The sequence below is a fragment of the Hevea brasiliensis genome, chromosome 7 (assembly GCF_030052815.1).
Source record: "Hevea brasiliensis isolate MT/VB/25A 57/8 chromosome 7, ASM3005281v1, whole genome shotgun sequence".
Classification (NCBI taxonomy): Eukaryota; Viridiplantae; Streptophyta; class Magnoliopsida; order Malpighiales; family Euphorbiaceae; genus Hevea; species Hevea brasiliensis.
This window is the reverse complement of record NC_079499.1, coordinates 16,800,931-16,821,120: the sequence shown is the minus strand read 5'-3', so window position 1 is coordinate 16,821,120 and position 20,190 is coordinate 16,800,931.

Sequence of the window (20,190 nt, the reverse complement as noted above, 5' to 3'; positions counted from 1 at the left end):
AATTTTTGTATTTTCTTTAACAATCAGTTCAATTACAGTTATACTTTTCCATGCCCAAGTAACCTATACAAATTGACCGAACTGGATAAACGGGTAAACTAGCACTGGGTACCAGGTACCTCGGGCCGTCACACCATCGGTCACAATGTGTCTCCCGGTGTGCAAACAGAATGGCTAATAAGCCATATAAGCAATAAGGCATAAAGCCAAGTAAAACATCATAATCAGTATAGCCATAGGCTATCACATCACAGAATGGCAATGAAGCCATACATCATACGCAGTACTGCTATCAGAACCCTATTGGCATGCCAACCTATCCAAACCAATCACATTAGGCCTACTAGGGCATTTGATACTTTTGAATTCTTCAATTTTTGAATTTCAAGTTTTTATGTCACTATTCACTTCAATAGTCAACAAAAAGTTGACTTTTGCATAGATCATAGGTGTATTGGTTTTAACACTCCCAATGTACCACATTTTACATTTAAAACTTGTTGGTTTTGGTCACTTTCTCAAAGCTTAGGTCATTTTGGCAAAATTGCCAATTTTCGGTTTTGGTGCTCTGAAGTTGCACTGTTCTATTAGTCGATCTACTGTTGGAATTTGACAAAACTTCCTTCATAGAAAATGTTCCTTATTTTGTCTAGTTAAATTTCTTTTTTTGAATCACTCCATTTGGAGTTTTGTAGCTCAAGTTATGGCTAAAATAAGTTTACTGTTCACGTGCACTGTTCATGCTGCACTTTTGGGTTTTGGCAGATTTTGGTCCAACTTTGGTCAGTAATTTGACCAAGTTAAGTTCATAATTTGGTCTAACTTTCTTCATGTGAAATGTTCTACTATGCCTTAGGTTTCCATCGGTTCAAGAATCGCCTAAATCTGAGTTTTCTAGAGAGAGTTATAGCCATCCAACCATTACTGCTCAAATCAAAATCAACAGAGTTGCAGGTTTGAACAGTGACTGTGACTGCCATTTGGGTTAGGTTCTGGTCATAATTTGGGGTAGGTTTCTTCATGAAAGTTGTTTGTCTATGTCTTAACTTGTTGCTGTAAAACTTTCAGGTCAATTGACCATATCTACAGTGAGTTATAGCCAAATGAACAGTTACTGTTCATTTGGTCATTTTGCAGGTAGTATCCGGATTGGGGCCAACTTTTGGTCCACTTGCTTTGGTCTTTTGGGCATGGTTTCTTCAGAAAAAATGTGCCATTATAAGTCTAGTTTCATGTCCAATTGGCCAAACACCAATTGGACCTACACAGCCAAAGATATGGCAGTCCAAACAGGCTGGACTCACAGCCTTAATTCTCTAGGCAGCCTTCACATTTTAGTTTACCATGCATTAGCTTACTTCAAATTATGATTAACTTGCCTTAAATGGTCACTAATTGACCATTAGTATGTCCATTAATCATTTCATAAGCCAAGTCCAATTTTTCACTCCCAAACCCTAGTTTCCCATTATGATTCACACATACACCTTAGATACACACTTTCATTCATCACATATGTGTATATGCACCTTAAACATAATCTCTAATTCATTTTAAGTCCATTAAAACCATCAAAAACACTCCATCATTGTTCCTTCCTTAGGGCTGCCAAAATTTATGGTACACATACACATGAGTTTTAGTCCATTTAACTTACAATTTCATATTAAATTCAAGTCCTTAACATGGAAGTAAAGGAATATTAGCATAAGTAAGCACTAACCTCTTGTAGGGCAGAATTTTCCAAGCTTAAACTTCCCTTTCCTTCACTTTCTAGGCTGCCAAACACCTTCCCAAGATGAGTGGACAAGTTTTAATGAAGAGAATTTAAGGTTTAGTGGTGAGAATTCAAGGTTTGGAAGAGAGAAAATGAAATGAATTTTAATGGAGGAAGAAAGGTTCACGTATGGAAATTGGGAAGAAGAAGAAAGCTGCATTTTTCTCTCATTTTCTGCCCATTTTATTGATTTTAAATGGGTTATAGCCATGTGTCACCATATAATTGGGTGAAGGTACACTAATGACATCATGTGATGTCATAAATTCCCATTTAATTCATTTTTTTTTCTTTTCTTTTCTACTCATTTTCAATTCAATTTTTAGTAATATTTATTCACATTTTAGATCATAATAATTATTTACTTAACTGGACAAGTCGGCCAAAAATCATCTTTGAAGGCGAAATGACCAAAATGCCCTCCGTTTGGCTTAACGGGTCAAAATTGTCTGTACCGATTGAAAAATTTTTCTAGGTATTTTCTTGGCATTCTAATGCCATGGGAACCTCAATAACCCTTCTCTGGAGTCCCAAAAATTATTTTATAATTTTTCCCCCGAGTCTAGGGCTCCTCGTTGCGAGAACCGCAACTTCCCTCTGGTTACCCATCGCTAGGGCACCGGCTCGTTTAACTTGGTTGTATTTTATTTCAAAAATTTTTACTAAATTTTTCTTATTAATATTTGAGTTAATTATGATTCCTGACTTTAGTTTAAATATTTTTCCGGACGTTCTAGTCTGACCGACCGATCACCGAATGTACGGAGTTGCTACGGGGAGGGTGTTACAATGACACTTGTGAAATATTTAACAAAAAAATTTAAAAATAAGGCAGGTGGCTTTATTGTGGTTACAACAAAGAAAATAAGGCAAAATACACTTTAATACCCTGTACTTTTACCTTTTTAGTAGTGAGGATATGTATTTTGTTTTGCTATAATTAAGGACAGGAACTTTGACTCCATTTGCACTGTTAGGATAAATTACTAATGATATTAAATGACGCTTATAATATCCACCATTTTTTTATGTCAGAATATCTGTCATTGATGGAATATTCTGATGAAAATTAAAACTTAACTGACAAAAGTGTGGCGATAAGATGTGAAAGTATGTTTATGTATGTGTATTTTGTTCAAAATGAATTTAAGAAAAAAAATATTTTAAAGGTTTTATTTCTAAAAAGTTTTTAAGAAAGTGCTTATGGCAGTGCAGTTTTAGTAGCTAAAGTATGGATTTTCGATAGCTGAAACTCTATTTTTCCTACTCAAAAGCTCTTTTGGACATAAATAACTCTAGCAGCTGAAAGTTGAAGTTGGGGCAACTGAAAGTCCCTCGACGGAGAAGCCTATTTTGCTGCTAAAAACACTTAGGGTTTTCTTCTTTCCTCTCTTTCTCAACTTTCGGACATACAAAGAGCTCTTTGAAGAGATTTTCTTTTAGTTTTTGAAGACCTGGAGGTGGATTCTTCTGCTTAGAAGTGTGAAGAAGTATATTCAAATTTTGATGTTTTTGTTCTCCCATCTTTAAGCGCCAAGTAAAGAGGTAACTTTCTTTTTTTCTTAATCTTATAGGTAGATTTAAGAAAATTAATGAGGGATAAGGTTTCTATAGCTTCAATTTCATGAAAAGTTATTTTAAGTTAAGTTTTGGAAAGTTTATGCATGTTAGGGTTAGGATTTTGTGATTTTATGTCAAAATTATATGTTTTGTGGTTATAATAGTTATGTTTAAATGTTATAAGCCTTAAATGGCTAATTTCCCATGATGGATTTGAATAAATCCATGCATATGCTATGTTGGGTTTGAGAAAAACCTAGGATTGGAGTTTTTGATTGATGTATGTGTGTTTTAAGTATGTTTTCAAGTTGTTTAGGCCTCAAAGGTGTGTATATGTGATGGGGTTGTGTTTTAAACCTTGAAATGAGTTTAGGTGATGATGTGAGAAGGAATCTGCAGGTTTTCCAATTAGGAATTCTAAAAATTTCCAAGTTCGGCTATCAAAAGCCAGAGGTTCAGTAATTGAAGAATGTAGTTTCTCAGAAAATCTGGGAAAAATTTCCAAGTTTGATAGCTGAAGCCAGCATTGGACAAAAGTGCCTAAGACTTTGGCAGCCGAAGTTCAGGACTTCGATAGCTAAAGTGGGTTCTGCCTAACTTTTTCTCCATTTTTTTTTAAAGTTCTAAAACATGGTTTCATGGTTTCTGAGGGCCTAGAATATGATGTTTATGATATGTATAGATTTCTAAAACCTTGTATGACACTCTAGGGTCTGATTTTATAGATTCAGGCTTGAGGGACTCAGAAGGATAAGGATCCGTGGATAGCTCCCGTTTAAGTAAGGTTGTTGATAGGCTACAAGATATGAGTAACTTTAACCTTAATAAAATGGAAAGTTTTTACAAGTAATTAATGAGCATTCTCGTGCATCATATCATATCTATTTAGGATGCATGCATCTAGAACACAATGATGTTGCATGATTACATACTTGGTTATTGGTGCATTGATGGATGTTGAATGACTCACTAGCTCCCCCCATGTTATGATTATATAATGTTATGTAAGTTATGGATTCATAAGTAAATCCAATGGAGAGATCTTTAAGTTGCCCTTCAAGGGAGATCTGTAAGTTACCTCAAGGTGCATAACACAGGTCATGTTTAAAAGGAAAGTTTGGTGAGTTACTAGTGATAATGCCCATCTTATGTGTAATGTTTGTGATGTAAAAAAACCATGTGATTGATGCATTTTACATGAATGAATGAATGATATAATTAATGAATAGTTAGTTTACTCACTGAGCTTGTGTAAGCTTACCCCATTCCCCTAACCCTCAGGTGTAGGGTTACAGGACTAGAAGAATTCTTTGAAAAGAGAGTATCCAGGGTAGCCTTAGCCCTTCTTTTATGTATAATGTATGGGTAGATGGACATGTAATTTATGAATGGATAGTACTGTGCTGGTGATTAAAGGAAATTAGAAATATGTAATATTTGTTTAAGTGCGATGATGTATATGTTGTGTTACCCTTTTGAGGGTACGCATGTTAAACCGTTACACTTTGGATCTTATGTATGTTAAGGCTCAAATTATGAATCATTATTATGTTATGAATGTTTATGTATGGATAAAAACACTAAGGTGTAATGTTTGAAGTGTGTTTAAATAGTGAGATGCAATAATGTATGAATGTTTCTCAGGTTATAAGTTTGCTATGGGTTTCGAGAGCCTTAAGCTGACTTGATTTCTAGTGCCAGTAATGGCCCCTAGCTTGGGTCGTTACAATGCTGACGTGGCATGTTGATATGACACCCATGCATAATGTGGCACCATGTATGATGTGGTGCTGACATGGTATGCTTACATCAATGCCTAGTCAGTAAGTTTTTATGTTATCATTCATTTTGTCACCTAAGTGTAAAAAGGTGAAAGCACATTAAATTGCAAACAAAAAAAAGGGTTCAAACTCTAAATGCTAAAAGGGCAAAAATTTTAAAAGTACATGGAAAATAAGGAAAGAGAGAGAGATATTATATAATGAAAGGCGAATACGAGAGTGAGAAAGAGAGAGAGAGAGAAAGAGAGAGAGAGAGAGAGAGAATGAAAGATATGGAGACAGATAGAGACAATTTGACTCTTCCATTCCTCTCTATTTCCTTTTTTTATATGTACTTTTAAAATTTTTGTGCTTTTAGCATTTAGGTCTTGAACTTGTTTTTTTTCTTTTTGTAATTTAAGACATGTACTTTTACCTTTTTGCTCTTAGGTGACAAAATAAATGATGACATAAAAATTGATGATGTGGGGTTGACGTCAGCACCACATCATACTTAGCGCTATGTTAGCACGCCTTGTCATACATGCACCACATCAAGATGCCATATCAACATCATTTACATTGATAGCAATTTGTCCTTATGATGCACATGGAGTCAAAGTTCTTATCCTTAATTACAGCAGGACAAAGTATATATCCTCAATGATAAAAAGGTAAAAGTACAGGATATAAAGTGTACTTTGGTCAAGAAAATATTGGTGCCATCCTTCATAATAAATAAAGCCAAAACTGAAGAAACTTTAAAATGATTCAATCTTCATCATCAAGAGTCAAAATTAGAGAATCAGCATTTAGCCCTCCATAATGATTAGTTTGACTAGTGTTAGCATGAAGATCTTGACAAAATCTAGTCGTATCTTGTCCGGTGTAAAAAATTTTAAATAGGTTCTTGCTTTGATTTTCTAAAGTTTTACACAACACCCAACTACTAGCATGTAATGTAATTTAACTTAAAATCTAATCTCTCTTGTCAAATTTTTTTGACCTGGAGAGTGTTGAAGATTATCAGCATGATTTAATTATTTGAGCTTGGCGTTACCTTCACCAAAATGGCCTAAGCCAATTTGGCTTGGCTTGGCTCTCTTTGCTATGTATTTACTTTTAATTTCTTGTTATTTTTTGATGTAGGACTCCAACATCTCCTACTAGTAGATTAACGAAGATAAAGTTGAGAAATTTAACATGTCACATCTTACTCCTCTATAAGATATGACATGATCCCATAGTATATCCAATAAAATATCGAACTTCACCTACCGATAAATCATTAAATATACTATAAGGGATTTTAAACAAATCAAACTCATTTTTAAGTTAAATTATTGTTGAAAAATTTAGAAAATGTTAAGAAATCAGTTAAGTTTTTTATAATTTAAAGAATCTTATTTTATTTTATTTTTTGCAGAAAAAAAAACTGCGTGGTTATTGCTGTAATTTCATAATAATCCAAAATTTATACCTGTTAAAAATCAACCTGTAACAATTACTATACCTAAATTTAAAATCAATCCATAATAAAGAAATTTCTCTTTTTCATTCAACATCAAGAATTAATACTATCTCATTTACAATCCAAAAGAAACATTTAATTACAACTTCACAAATATTCAAGGTTACAAAAATATTATTACAAAGTTTATGTACAAACTGCTCATTGTCTTTACATACATACATATAGCTATAAATACATCCAAAATAAAATTACAAGGGTATACCTAGTTTATACCCAAAAATAACTCCAAACTCAGCCTCAAACCACATGTAACATCCTCACTTTAGCTAATTCGTACATTCTACTGTTCTGGTGACCAATGTTGGTTCGAGCAGCTAGAATATTTGAAATCATAATTAGATTAGAGTGAGGAGTTATAAATAAACCAAATAATGATAAGAAAAATTAAGGAAAATTTTTAGAAATGAGATGCACTAAGGTTAAATGAGCCGTAGTCCCAGCGATGAGTGACCTTAACGGGAAGTGACGGTGAAGGCCGTTAGCAACCCTAGACCCAGGAAAAACTCCATAAAATAATTTTTGAGATTTCAGGGAAGGATTATTGGGGTTTTAATGATAATAAAGTACTAAGAAAACACAAGGAAAATTTAATCAATCGGTACACACAATTTTAGCTCGTTAAGTCAAACGGAGAGCATTTTTATCATTTCGTCTTTAGAGATGATTTTTGACCAATTTATCCAATTAAGTACATTAATTATATAACATAAAATATGAATTAATGTTGATGAAAAATTAATTTGAAGTAAGTAGAAATGAAAGAAAAAAGAAAAATGAATAAAATGCCTAATTATGACATCATAATGATGTCATTTAAAACCCTCCCACCAATCACCATTTAGCAAGTCTTATTAAAACAAATAAAAGAGATAAGAATTAAGAAAAAAAAATCAAAATTGTCTTTCTTCTTCAGCTGGCCGAACCAGCTCCATGGTGTTCCACCATTGCCATCTCAACAAAGCTTCAATTCCCACCTTAAATCACCATAAAACCCTACCTTGTCTTCAGTAAATTTGATCTTCATACCTTTTGTAAACTTGAGGCAGCAAAAAGGAAAGGAAACTAAGAGGTTTTTCAAGTGTGAGAACTCTTCAACTAAGGTTAGTGCCCAATTTATTCTCTCTCTCACTCAATTCATGTTTAATGACATGATATAAGTTGAAATTGTAAGTTTAATGCATAAATTAAACTTTGAGAATTTGGGGACTTGAGCAAAATTAGAGTTTTGCTCATGTGTTGGTGAATGGAAGTCCTAATAGTCAATTAGTGACCATTTGGCTGTGTTTTATGAGGAATTGAAGTGAATTGTGGCTTTGGATTTGAGGTTGGGTATGCTGCCTCATAGGACCTGCAGGACTGAATGTGAGTCCAGCAAGTTTGGGCAGCTGTATCTTGAGAGGTGTAGGTTCAATTGGTCCAAGGCCAATTGGACATGAAACTAGACACATAATGGCACAGCTTTGATGAAGAAACCTTGCCTAGAAAACAAACTTAGGATGACCTAAAAATTAGCCAAATCCGAGTAACCAATTTTGGACCTGGTAAAAGTGACCAAATGAACAGTGTTGTTCATTTGGCCATAACTCAGTGTAGAAATATCCAAATGATCTGAATTTTATATCAATGGAAAGATTAGAAAATTTAGAATAACTTTCATGAAGAACACAAACTCAAATTCTGAACTTAACCAATTCAAATTGCTAGTCCAAGTTAGAATACCGAATCTGGCAGAACCAAATTTGCCCAGAAAATCCAGGTAAGGACCATTCCGGCCAGTTATGGTAAATTAACCATAACTTGAGCTACAAAACTCCAAATAGAGTGATTCAAAAATAAAATTAAAGAAGACACATAAAGGAACAACTTTGATGAAGAGAATTTTATCAAATTTCCACTGTAAAAATGACCAATAGAACAGTAAACTTAAGGTATGAAATTTGAAAATTTTGAATAACGTAAAATAAGCTTTGAAATGGTATTGGAAATCAATGCCAACAAAAATAAAATGTAAAATGTAGTATCTTGGTGAATTTAGGCTCAACAAATTTATTATAAATCAAAAAGTAAACCTTTGAATGGAAATGGTCAAATGAATAGTAACCACTAAATTATGTGAAGTAGAAAATCAAACTATAAGAACCATTGTAGTTATTAATATAGGATGTGGTAGGTAAATTGTGAATGGTGAATTTGAGTGACACTAGGATTTAAGGAAAATTTAACTAAATTTGAAATCTATGAAATATTCATGGACTACTTGAAATATGAATGATAATTCACCTAAATCATGAGGAATAGATAGTTAGGACTTACATGCCCATTACAAATAGAATTCATGATACATTAGTAATAAAATTGGAAATATGAAATTGTAATTAGCATAAGTGAATTGTCAAATGTATAAATGAGATGAAGTCAACATAAGGAATTATGTTTCATTGTAATTAGAACAATAATAATATCCTACCCAATAATTGGTACATGAGAGGAATTAAGGTGAATTATGAACACTTGTTCTCATCATGAGGAAAAAGAGAAATTAAAATTAATACATAAATAAGTTTGTATCTCAACTACATTGCTAGGGAAAATTTAATTTTTAGTTCTGGACCTCATAATATATTCATAATACAACTAGGAATATAAAATGTGAATTATATATCTATGGACTGTTAAATGTGAAAATGAGGCGAAATTATCACTAAGGCTTATGCCTCTTTTGTAACTAAAATTAATACCTTACATAATTAATGTCATATAAGAAACAAAAAGAATGTTTTGAGTACAATGGTACATGAGAACCATTGTTGTGAATTGTGATCAACACAAATGATATAATAAATGAATGTATAGATTATGATAAATGCATAATTTATGTAAAATTGTATTATAAAAATTTATATTTCTGTTACGAATAGAATTGAAATGTTATAAATTATAATTAGAATTTATCGTGAAATAATGAAATAATAAAACAAACATATTAACATTTAATGGTACTATGTGCCCATGTATTGCTTAGACACGTGTGTTAGATTGGATAGATTAGCATGCCAATAGGGTATTGTTTTAGCAGTACTGCGTAAGGCTTTATACCTGTATTCATGGCTTTATTCCCGTACTCATGGCTTTATGCCCGCACTCATGGCTTTTATGCCCGATTATGTGTTATCATGGCTTTTTAGCCATATTGACTGCATGCGTGGTTGACGTTCCACGTCCCATAGTATGACGGCCCGAGGCACTGCAGTATCTAGTGCCAACGACCCGTTATCTAGTTTAGTAAGCCTATCATAGGTTACTTGGACAGTGTAAATTATTAAAATTATTTAAGAACATTAGTAATTAAAAACATTAGAAAGTATTGAATGAAATGAGAAAAAAAAAAGATTAGCAATAGAAACATAACAAAAATATAATTTATAGATTTGTAGAGAGACCTCAAATACAATACTCTTAGAATAAAATATATATTGAATATTATTACTGTAAGGCTATAAACTCAGTACTGCCAAAGAGGAACGAATTAGCATATAAGATAGTTAATACTAGAAATATCATTTTAAATCAAATTGATACTTGAATATTTAGAATGTTTGATTTTTTTTATTTGTATATATTATTTTCTTATTATATATTACACCACTAAGCAACAATGCTTTGCGCGATGGATTTGTTTTCTCGCACAGGTACTTTGACTGAGATTTTTGGAGTTCAGATCTACAGAAGTGTCAGAAGTGCTCAAGGTTGTCGTCTCCTCAGCAATGCATGTAGATAGGGCTCACAAAAGTTATTTTATGTATTTATAATTAGTTATTATGTTGAAATATAAATTATGGAATTGTAATTAATTTGTATTTGTATATTATGTAAATTTTAAATTATGAACTTGTGTAATTAGTTTATAAATCATGTAAATTTATGTAATTTGAAAATTTTTACATATGAATTAAGTATGAATGGAAATGTATGGAAATGATTATGAAATTGAAATATATGGATGAGATTTGAAATATGAGATGACTATGAAAATGATTGATGTGATAATTATAATTAGTATGGATAAGATTTTATTATGAAAATATTGTTGAATTTCAAGCAGGTGAATAGTGAAATAAGCCAAATGGTAATAGAAATAAGGGAAACTCCGCTAGTTTCTCCATAGAAAAATAATTGATATTAAAATATAACGAGAACAAAATTTTTAAAGGAATAAAGTAAGATAAAATAGGGTGCTCCGGCACCGAATGTGACATGCCTTGCTCGGCTACACTGCAATTGGGTGAGGGGTGTTACATCACTGCTTCAAGTAAGCTCACTCAACTTCTCTATCTTTTCCTTTACCTGCGATAGCATACAGAATGTCACACCTTATCCCTTGTAAGGCATGACATGTTCCTATAGCATACCTAATGAATTACCAAACTACAGCTATCGATAACCCATTAGTTATGCTATAAGGGATTTTAAACAAATCATAACTTTTTATGTTATCAATTCTTTTGCGGAAAACTGCATGAGAATAGTTAAAATTCCATGTAAACATTCATTGGAAATAATGATAGAATAAATATTGCAAAAGTTATATTTTCATAAGTCTCAAAGTAAAATACAAAATAGTTACAAACTCAAAATGTGATAGCAATGCAATGCTTTTAAATACAAACTGCTCAATGTCTATACATCCATACATATAGGTACAAAATACATTCCAAGGAATCACAAGGGTATACCTAACGTAAATACCCACAAACAATACCAAAATGCTGCTTTCAAGTCTCTCACTCGACAACCTTCTCCTTTCCCTTACCTGCGACAGCATAAAGAAGCTATCACTGAGTGTATCACTCAATGGTGCACAACTAATAACTTTAAAACTTAAGGGAAAACACAATTTGTCAAAGCATAATAAATCACATTTTTCTTAAGCATGAAAAAGCTCTAAGTTCATAAGAGCCATTTATTGGAATAACATTTCAAATAAGAATTCACACTTCATACATCACAATTCACAAAGCATTAGTGTTGCCAACATCAACACAAAGTTTAGGCCATGACACAAAATTTCACGATCAGTGCCGTTTTGTACACCATGACAAAGCAATCTCAACCTCACTAACCGTTATTAATGAGGGAAGGGCTAGCTAGCTAATGAGTACTCATGTAGTCTTACCCCACTAACCGTTATTAATGGGAGACATAATCAATATCAATTATAAACCTCAAGTAGCCATTACTACTGGGGAGTTTCGAAAGGGACTGTCATGATAATTGTGGTTTCAAAACAGTTTTCAAAAATTTTCCACTCAACAATCACGTTTATAAATCAATAAACACATTCAAATTAATCATAATATCCATATAAAGGTGGCAACACCCAAATTTCTCAAATGCAAGAGAAAAACTATATTTCAGTCAAAGTAAACTTATTCAAAGAAAACTCATTCAAATAAACACATTCCAAACAATTTACAAGTTTAAAAACGAAGAAAATGTTAGTTGTACACAAACCTTCAATAATTCTCCTTCCTTGTTACCTACTATTCCTTGTCCGTTCCAACTTCTTTTTCTATTGAAAATACACAAATAGAATACCTCAATAACAATCTCAATTGCTGCCAAGAACTCATTACATGCATGTCTAATGCATCCCAAATTAGCTTTGCAAATTTTTGAAAATTTTGGTTTTGGACAACTTGGTGCCCCAATCTTTGAATCCAATTTTTACCTAGTTTCGTTCATAATTTGGTGAGGTGTTCTTCATGAAAATTGTTCATCTAGGTCTTAACTTTATTTTCCTTTTTGATTCACCTAATTCAGAGTTGTGTAGCTCAAGTTATGCCCAAAACACGATTACTGTTCACGTCACTATTCATGCTACAGATTTGGTTCTGGCAGATTTATCGATCCAACTTCGTTCAGCAATTTGATCAAGTTAAGTCCATAATTTGGTCTAATGTTCTTCATACGAAATGTTCTACTATGTCTTAGGTTTCCATCGGTTGAAGAATTGCCTAAATTGGAGTTTTCTAGAGAGAGTTATGGCCATGAAAAGTTTACTGTTAATATGATAAATCTGTAATTCTACAGATTCAGTGATTCAATTTTGCTCAGCAATTTGATTAGGCTAAGTCCATAATTTGGCCTCAAGTTCTTCATATGAAGTGTTCTAATATGTCTTAGGTTTCCATCAGTTCAAGAATCGCCTAAATCGGAGTTTTCTAGAGACAGTTATGGCCATGCAAAGTTTACTGTTCATATGGTAAATATGCAATTCTATAGATTCAGTGATTCAACTTTGCTCAGCAATTTGATTGGGTTAAGTCCATAATCTAGCCTCAAGTTCTTCATATGAAATGTTCTACTATGTCTTAGGTTTCCATCGGTTCAAGAATTGCCTAAATCAGAGTTTTCTACAGAGAGTTATGGACATGCAAAATTTACTGTTTAAATGGTCAAATTCTGCAGGTTCCAGAATTGTGTCTCTAAGTTCAAGCCAAGGTTTAGGCAATTTCTGGGCAGTTTTCTGGGGTGGGTCTCTTCATGAAAATTCTAGCCCTATGTCTTAAGTTTTATTTCCAATTGGTTTCACACCAATTGGAGTTGTGTAGCTCAATTTATGGGCTATCAAACACACTGAACTCAGTGTGCAAATTCTGCCCTAGGTTTAAAATTTTCATTTCTTCAATTATTCCCTCTAACCAACCTCAATTCACATTTAATTCACCCAAAATGACTATAATTTAGCATTGACACATCAATGGCACTTACTAGCACAAAACCCACAATTTTCAAACACTTGCAAAGCTAATTTAGGATGCATTAGACATGCATATAATGAGTTCTTGGCAGCAATTGAGATTGTTATTGAGGTATTCTATTTGTGTATTTTCAGTAGAAAAGAAGTTGGAACGGACAAGGAATAGTAGGTAACAAGGAAGGAAAATTATTGAAGGTTTGTGCACAACTAACATTTTCTTTGTTTTTAAACTTGTAAATTGTTTGGAATGTGTTTATTTGAATGAGTTTGCTTTGAACAAGTTTACTTTGACTGAAATATAGTTTTTCTCTTGCATTTGAGAAATTTGGGTGTTGCCACCTTTATATGGATATTATGATTAATTTGAATGTGTTTATTGGCTTATAAACGTGATTGTTGAGTGAAAATTTTTTTAAAACTGTTTTGAAACCACAATTAGCATGACAGTCCCTTTCAGAAATCCCCAGTAGTAACGGCTACTTGGGGTTGATAATTGATATTGATTATGTCTCCCATTAATAATGGTTAGTGGGGTAAGACTACATGAGTACTCATTAGCTAGCTAGCCCTTCCCTCATTAATAACGGTTAGTGAGGTTGAGATTGCTTTATCATGGTGTACAACATGGCACTGATCGTAAAATTTTGTGTCATGGCCTAAACTGTGTGTTGATGTTGGCAACACTAATGCTTTGTGAATTGTAATTTATGAAGTGTGATTTCTCATTTGAAATGTTATTCCAATAAATGGCTCTTATGAACTTAGAACTATTGTGAAGTTTTCATGCTTAAGAAAAATGTGATTTATTATGCTTTGACAAGTTGTGTTTTACCTTAAGTTTTAAAGTTATTAGTTGTGCACCACTGAGTGATATACTCAGCGATAGCTTCTTTATGCTGTCGCAGGTAAGGGAAAGGAGAAGGCTACTGAGTGAGAGACTTGAAAGCAGCATTTTGGTATTGTTTGTGGGTGTTTATGTTAGGTATACCCTTGTGATTCCTTGGGATGTATTTTGTACCTATATGTATGGATGTATGGACATTGAGCAGTTTGTATTTAAAAGCATTGCATTGCTATTACATTTTGAGTTTGTAACTATTTTGTATTTTACTTTGAGACTTATGAAAATATAAATTTTGCAATATTTATTCTATCATTATTTCCAATGAATGTTTACATGGAATTTTAACTATTCTCATGTAGTTTTCCACAAAAGAATTGATAAGATAAAAAGTTATGATTTGTTTAAAATCCCTTGTAGCATAACTAATGGGTTATCAATAGCTGTAGTTCGGTAATTCATTAGGTATGCTACAGGAACATGTCGTGCTTTACAAGGGATAAGGTGTGACATGTTTTAGTGGTATCAAAGCCGTTCGCATGTCCTCTTGGGTGATGGTGGGGCAAACCTCAGTGAGGACACTGAGTCCCGAAAGGGGGGGGGGGGGGGAGAAAGGTCCCTTAGGCAAATCCCACATCGACAGAGCACGGAGATGGTCTTGGGCTCAAAAAGTAATGATATATAAAATGGGGAAACTAATCACAGAGGCGCCTTTTAGTGGAATGGCCTGGAGAGTTGTAAGAACTCCAGGGTTAAGCGTGCTCGCTTGAGAGAAATCTTAAGATGTGTGACCTCCTGGGAAGTTCTTCATTCTACCTATGGGACAAAATCATGAGACTTATGGCCAAAGCGGACTATTCCTTTAGTGGTTGGAGCCCGACCGTTACACAGAAGTTATCGCTGAGTATTTCACTCAGTGGTGCACAACTAAAAATTTTAAGAAAAACTCAATACAAAACATAATTGTCAAATCATAACAAAAAGGGTTTACAATATCTAAATTTTTCATAAGTAATGACATCAGTATCGCAAATCATTTATTTCAATCACATTTTATTAAAACATTCACAAAGCAATGGTGTTGCCAATAATCACACAGTTTAGGATATGACACAAAATTTCATGATCAATGTCGTGTTGTATACTATGACAAAGCAATCTCAACCTCACTAACTATTATTAATGAGAGAGGTGGCTAGCTAAGCAATATGAGTACTCATCCAAATTCAACCTCAACTGGCAAGCCAGAGAGGGAGGTAACATAATCACATGTCATATCATATCCCAATTAGCTATTACTAATGGGAATACCGTAAGCGACTGTCATTTCAAAATAATCTCAAAAGATTTCCATTCAATGATCACATTGCAAATCAAATAATCACACATCATTTATTAAAAATCCCCATATAAGGTTGGCAACACATCTTCTCAAAACACTTCTAAAAACATTCAAACTGGCTCACCCTTTGCTACAATAATTTAAAATAGCCAACATTTGTCTTTCCACAATTATAAATCCATTTCACAATTCCAAATTCTCAAAATAATGTAAAAGAAAAGCATATTTGATTCATAAAATTCCACTCAATTAAATTACAAATTTTAAAGCAAACGAGGGATCTAGTTGTGCACAAACCTTATGTAAATCTCCTTTTCTTTGACTTACTTCTCTTTGTCTTTCAAGGTCTCTTTTTCTATTAAAAAAACACCTGTGCAATGTCTCAATACTTATCCCAATTATCACCAATAACTAATCAAATAAATATCTAATGAATCCCTAAGCTAACTTTGCAATTTCAATGAATTCTGGGTTAAGGGTAGTTTTGGACCTTGACTTTAGAACCCAATTCTAACCTACTTCTAGTCATAATTTGAGAAGGTGATCTTCATGAAAGTAGTTCCTCTATGTATTAGTTTTAATTTTTTTTTGAATCACTCAATTTGGAGTTCTGGATATCAAGTTATGGCTAAATTACTAGACACTATTCTGAGTGTCATATCCTAAAATTCTTGATTTTTAGATTTTTACCTTAAATTTACATTCTATATCCGAGCACCTTATGCTTAGAATTTGGATCAGGTCCCTAAACAAATATTTTAGGCCTTTGTTTCAGGTTTGCAAATCATTTTGAATCACTTCAATTAAAGTTTTGTAAAGGAAGTTATGCCCTAATTACTATCTGGAGGTCAAAGCGAAATTTTATTGAGATGCAGGACTTCCAGATTTAGATTTCTAACTTACTCTAACATTTCTCTAAATTTGCCTTAAGAACTAGGTTTAGGTCCAAACATTAAATTTGTAGCTCTATAACTTATGGTTATTAGCTTTAGAATCACCTAATTTGCTATTGTATAGCTTGAGTTATGATAATTTTTCCAAAACTGGTCGGATGACCAATTACTCACATTTTCAAGTTCAGTTTAGAATCAGGGCAGATTCGAGGACTTACTTTGTTCAAGCAATTTGATTAAGTTAAGGTCATAATTTGACTTCATGATCTTCATAAGAATTGTTATCCTATGTCTCAGGATTTCATAGGTTAAAGAATTACCTAATCGGAGTTTCCTAGAGTGAGTTATACTTAATTAACTAAGTACTGTTCATTTGATCAATTTCTCTAGGTCTAGAATTGGTAACCTGGATTCAAGCCCTAATTAAGTTTTCCTATGGTCATTTTCTAGGAAGATTCTCTTCATGAAAATTTTAGTATTATGTCTTAGGTTTCATTGTCAATTGGTTTCATACCAATTGGAGTTGTGTAGCTCAACTTATGAGCCTCTAAACATACTGGACTCAAGTGTCCAGATTTCAGCACATAGATCACACCCTTATCTCGTTAATTCCTTTTACCAACCAACATCAATTCACATTCAATACACCTCAATTGACCATAATTTAACCTTATAAACACTAATTGAACATCATACCACAAAAGCCCTAATTCTCCAAAACCCTAATTTCACATCTCTCCCAATTCATACAAGTTCATGCAAATTCAACACACAAATCATGTATACACTTCATTCAACACTAGAATTTATGTTCAATTGAATTAAATCACCAAAACCCTAACTCCCTCTTGCTAGCCAAAATTCCCTCTTAAATTTCCATGCATGATTTTCATTGTTTTTCAAGTAATTTGCCCATAACTAAACTTGATTCAATGAATTACATAACTAGGAAAGCTAGGTTGATCACTTACCTTATTTGGCAATTTTATATCTTCCAAATTTTTTACTTTCTTCAACTATCCTTGCTTCTATACTTCCAACCAAGGTCAAATTTCAAAGTTTCTAGGATTTGGTTCTAGGAATTATAGGAGGAAATCAAGCTTTCAAAGCTAGAAATGGCTTAACAATGGAGGAAATGAAGAAAGAAGATAGAGAGAGGAGTGGGTCGGCCCAACAAAGAAGAAGATAGAAATTGATTTTATTTTTAATTACTTTTGTCTCTTATATAAATATCTCAAATAAATATTTAAATTATAATTTTAATTATTATTATTTTTATACAATTTCATTAATTCCTTGTATGTCCCAATTAAATTTTCCATACATATCACCCTAAATTTATTTCTTTTCTAATGTTTTAATCTTACTCATTTTAATTGACATTTAGGTTAAAAGTTAACTCTTGAAGTGAATTGACTAAAATGCCCCTCATTGGGTTATAATCCATCTTTTTCCATAATATTCGATGAATCCTTAGGTTTTGATTCACTTACTTGTGATGATTCCCTTTACATTTCTTTGATTTTCAAATTCCCAATAATTTCTAAATTAATCCTTAATTAAGGACTCTATAGGATTCCATACGAATTTAGGGTAGCAACTGAACTCACAGTAGTTTCCCGGTCCAGTCACCGATCTTCGGGACTTAAGCTCATTTAATCAATTTGTACATCATTTCTCTTATTTTCCTCCAATTTCATTTGACCTTTATTAATTTAATTTATGACATCTCTATGTGATTTAAGTATAGTTCTAGATATTCTAACTATCTGAATAGACATTAGTCATCAGAATAGTAGAATGTACATGACTACTTAATATGAGGGTGTTACATAATAAAAATAAGACAGAATTATTAATAAGAAATGTAGTGGCAATTTGTGCAAGTAAACCAAAGCAAAACCACTTTTAACCATCAAAGGCTAGTGGAAAACTTGTAAAAAAAGCAAAATCAAATGCTCTTTTTAAAAAACATTAACCAGTGGTAGTTTTATAAAATCAATAAATTTGTGAATATTTCTTCCTTTTTACCACAGTGTAGACTATCTTTCTATGAAAGCTTATAAAAAACTTTGTGATTTTTAAACCAAATCAAAAGCACTTACTATGTGGTGGCAACTATATAAATAAAGCCAAGTTTATAATTAGTGAAAGTTTCATTATTTTCATAAAATTCAAAACAACTAGAAAAGGGTGGAAATATTATAAAATTTAGCAATCCCATGTGAGCTAATTTAGCAGAGGCACTATAGGCAATTTCGAGCAAAAGATAGCATTTGTTCATTGCTAAAGAAATAATGGCTTTCTTGTAAATATAGCAAAAATTAAAAATCAGCACAAAAATAAGTGGTAGACACGTAATATCACCAAAATCAAGGAGAAACCCACATTAGCTTTATTCTTCTACCACAGGCCAAAATTAAACACGCAGGACCAATTCTTTGCATGAGCCGATTACCTCATTTCAAGATTTTGAAGATCAATTTTTTTCACAAATTTTCAATTTATACAAGCTAAAAATATTTTTCTAGTCCTACTTGGACAAATAAGGAAAATAAAAAATAGTGATCAAACTTTTTATTATTCTCCTAAATTCTGAAGCAGTGATGACAAACTTTATTGGTTGGGTTGTTGCAAACCACAAATCATCCACTTAGTTGGTCCTATTCTCCCACTTTAGATGCATAATATGAAAAATATGATGAGGAGATAGCTTTTTGTGTCAAGTTCCCATAAATGACACCACTGTTGTGGTCTATCAAAATTACTAGCAATTATGGAATTATAAAATAGAGAACCAATTGGTTAGAGTTCCACTGGGGATATTCTCAGTGAGGACCCTCCGACACTTAAGTTAGAGATGGTGTGGGAGAATGACGTATATGTAGTTTTAGCTCTTTATATAGGCATTAGATAGAAACCTATTAGGATTTTTTAGTTAAGGGAAATCCAGTAAAGTATTGGTTAAGGAAAATCTAATTAAAGTGGGAATCGGTTTAGGGAAATTCAATAACAACGAGGTTCATAATCCTATATAATGTGGTATGCTTATCTTTAAGTAAATATAGTTAGTACTAGATTAGGATATTTGTCATTCAGTTGATTGAACCTTATATTTGGGTATTTTTAGGGTGGTACTACTGTTTCCCCATGAAATTGATTTTACTCAATTTACATGTATCAAAAGCACATATGGCCTTTCCTCACATGTGAACTGGATTGCGGGCGTACTAGAGAAAGAAATGACCTAATTTTCCCATGGTTCCTTAACTCTACTAAATTGCGCTTTGTTAGGATCTCTACTCATTCAACTTTTGTGAAATTGGAAAAGAACTTGATCGCTTGGGAAAACTTAAAGAGAGACTTGTGCATTAAAAAGTAAAATCATACTTGAAAAGTAAATTGATCATTGCGAAAAACATAAAAGATTGTGTTAAAAAAGTAAATTGAGCGCTTGACTAAAAAGTATTGAGAGATTTGCATATTAGTAAATATGTGCATTGAAAATATAAATTGATCACTTTGCACGGAAAGTAAAAGACTAGTTACTGCAAAATGAAAAGATTGCACAAGAAAGGTAAATTGAGATTTGTAGTAAAAGTAAATAATCATTTTAAGAAAATTAAATTATTGCTAGAAAAGTAAATTATAAATTGGAATTGAAAACTAAAAGAAGATTCATAGGAATTGAAATATGGACAAGAAAATTGTAAATTGCATTGA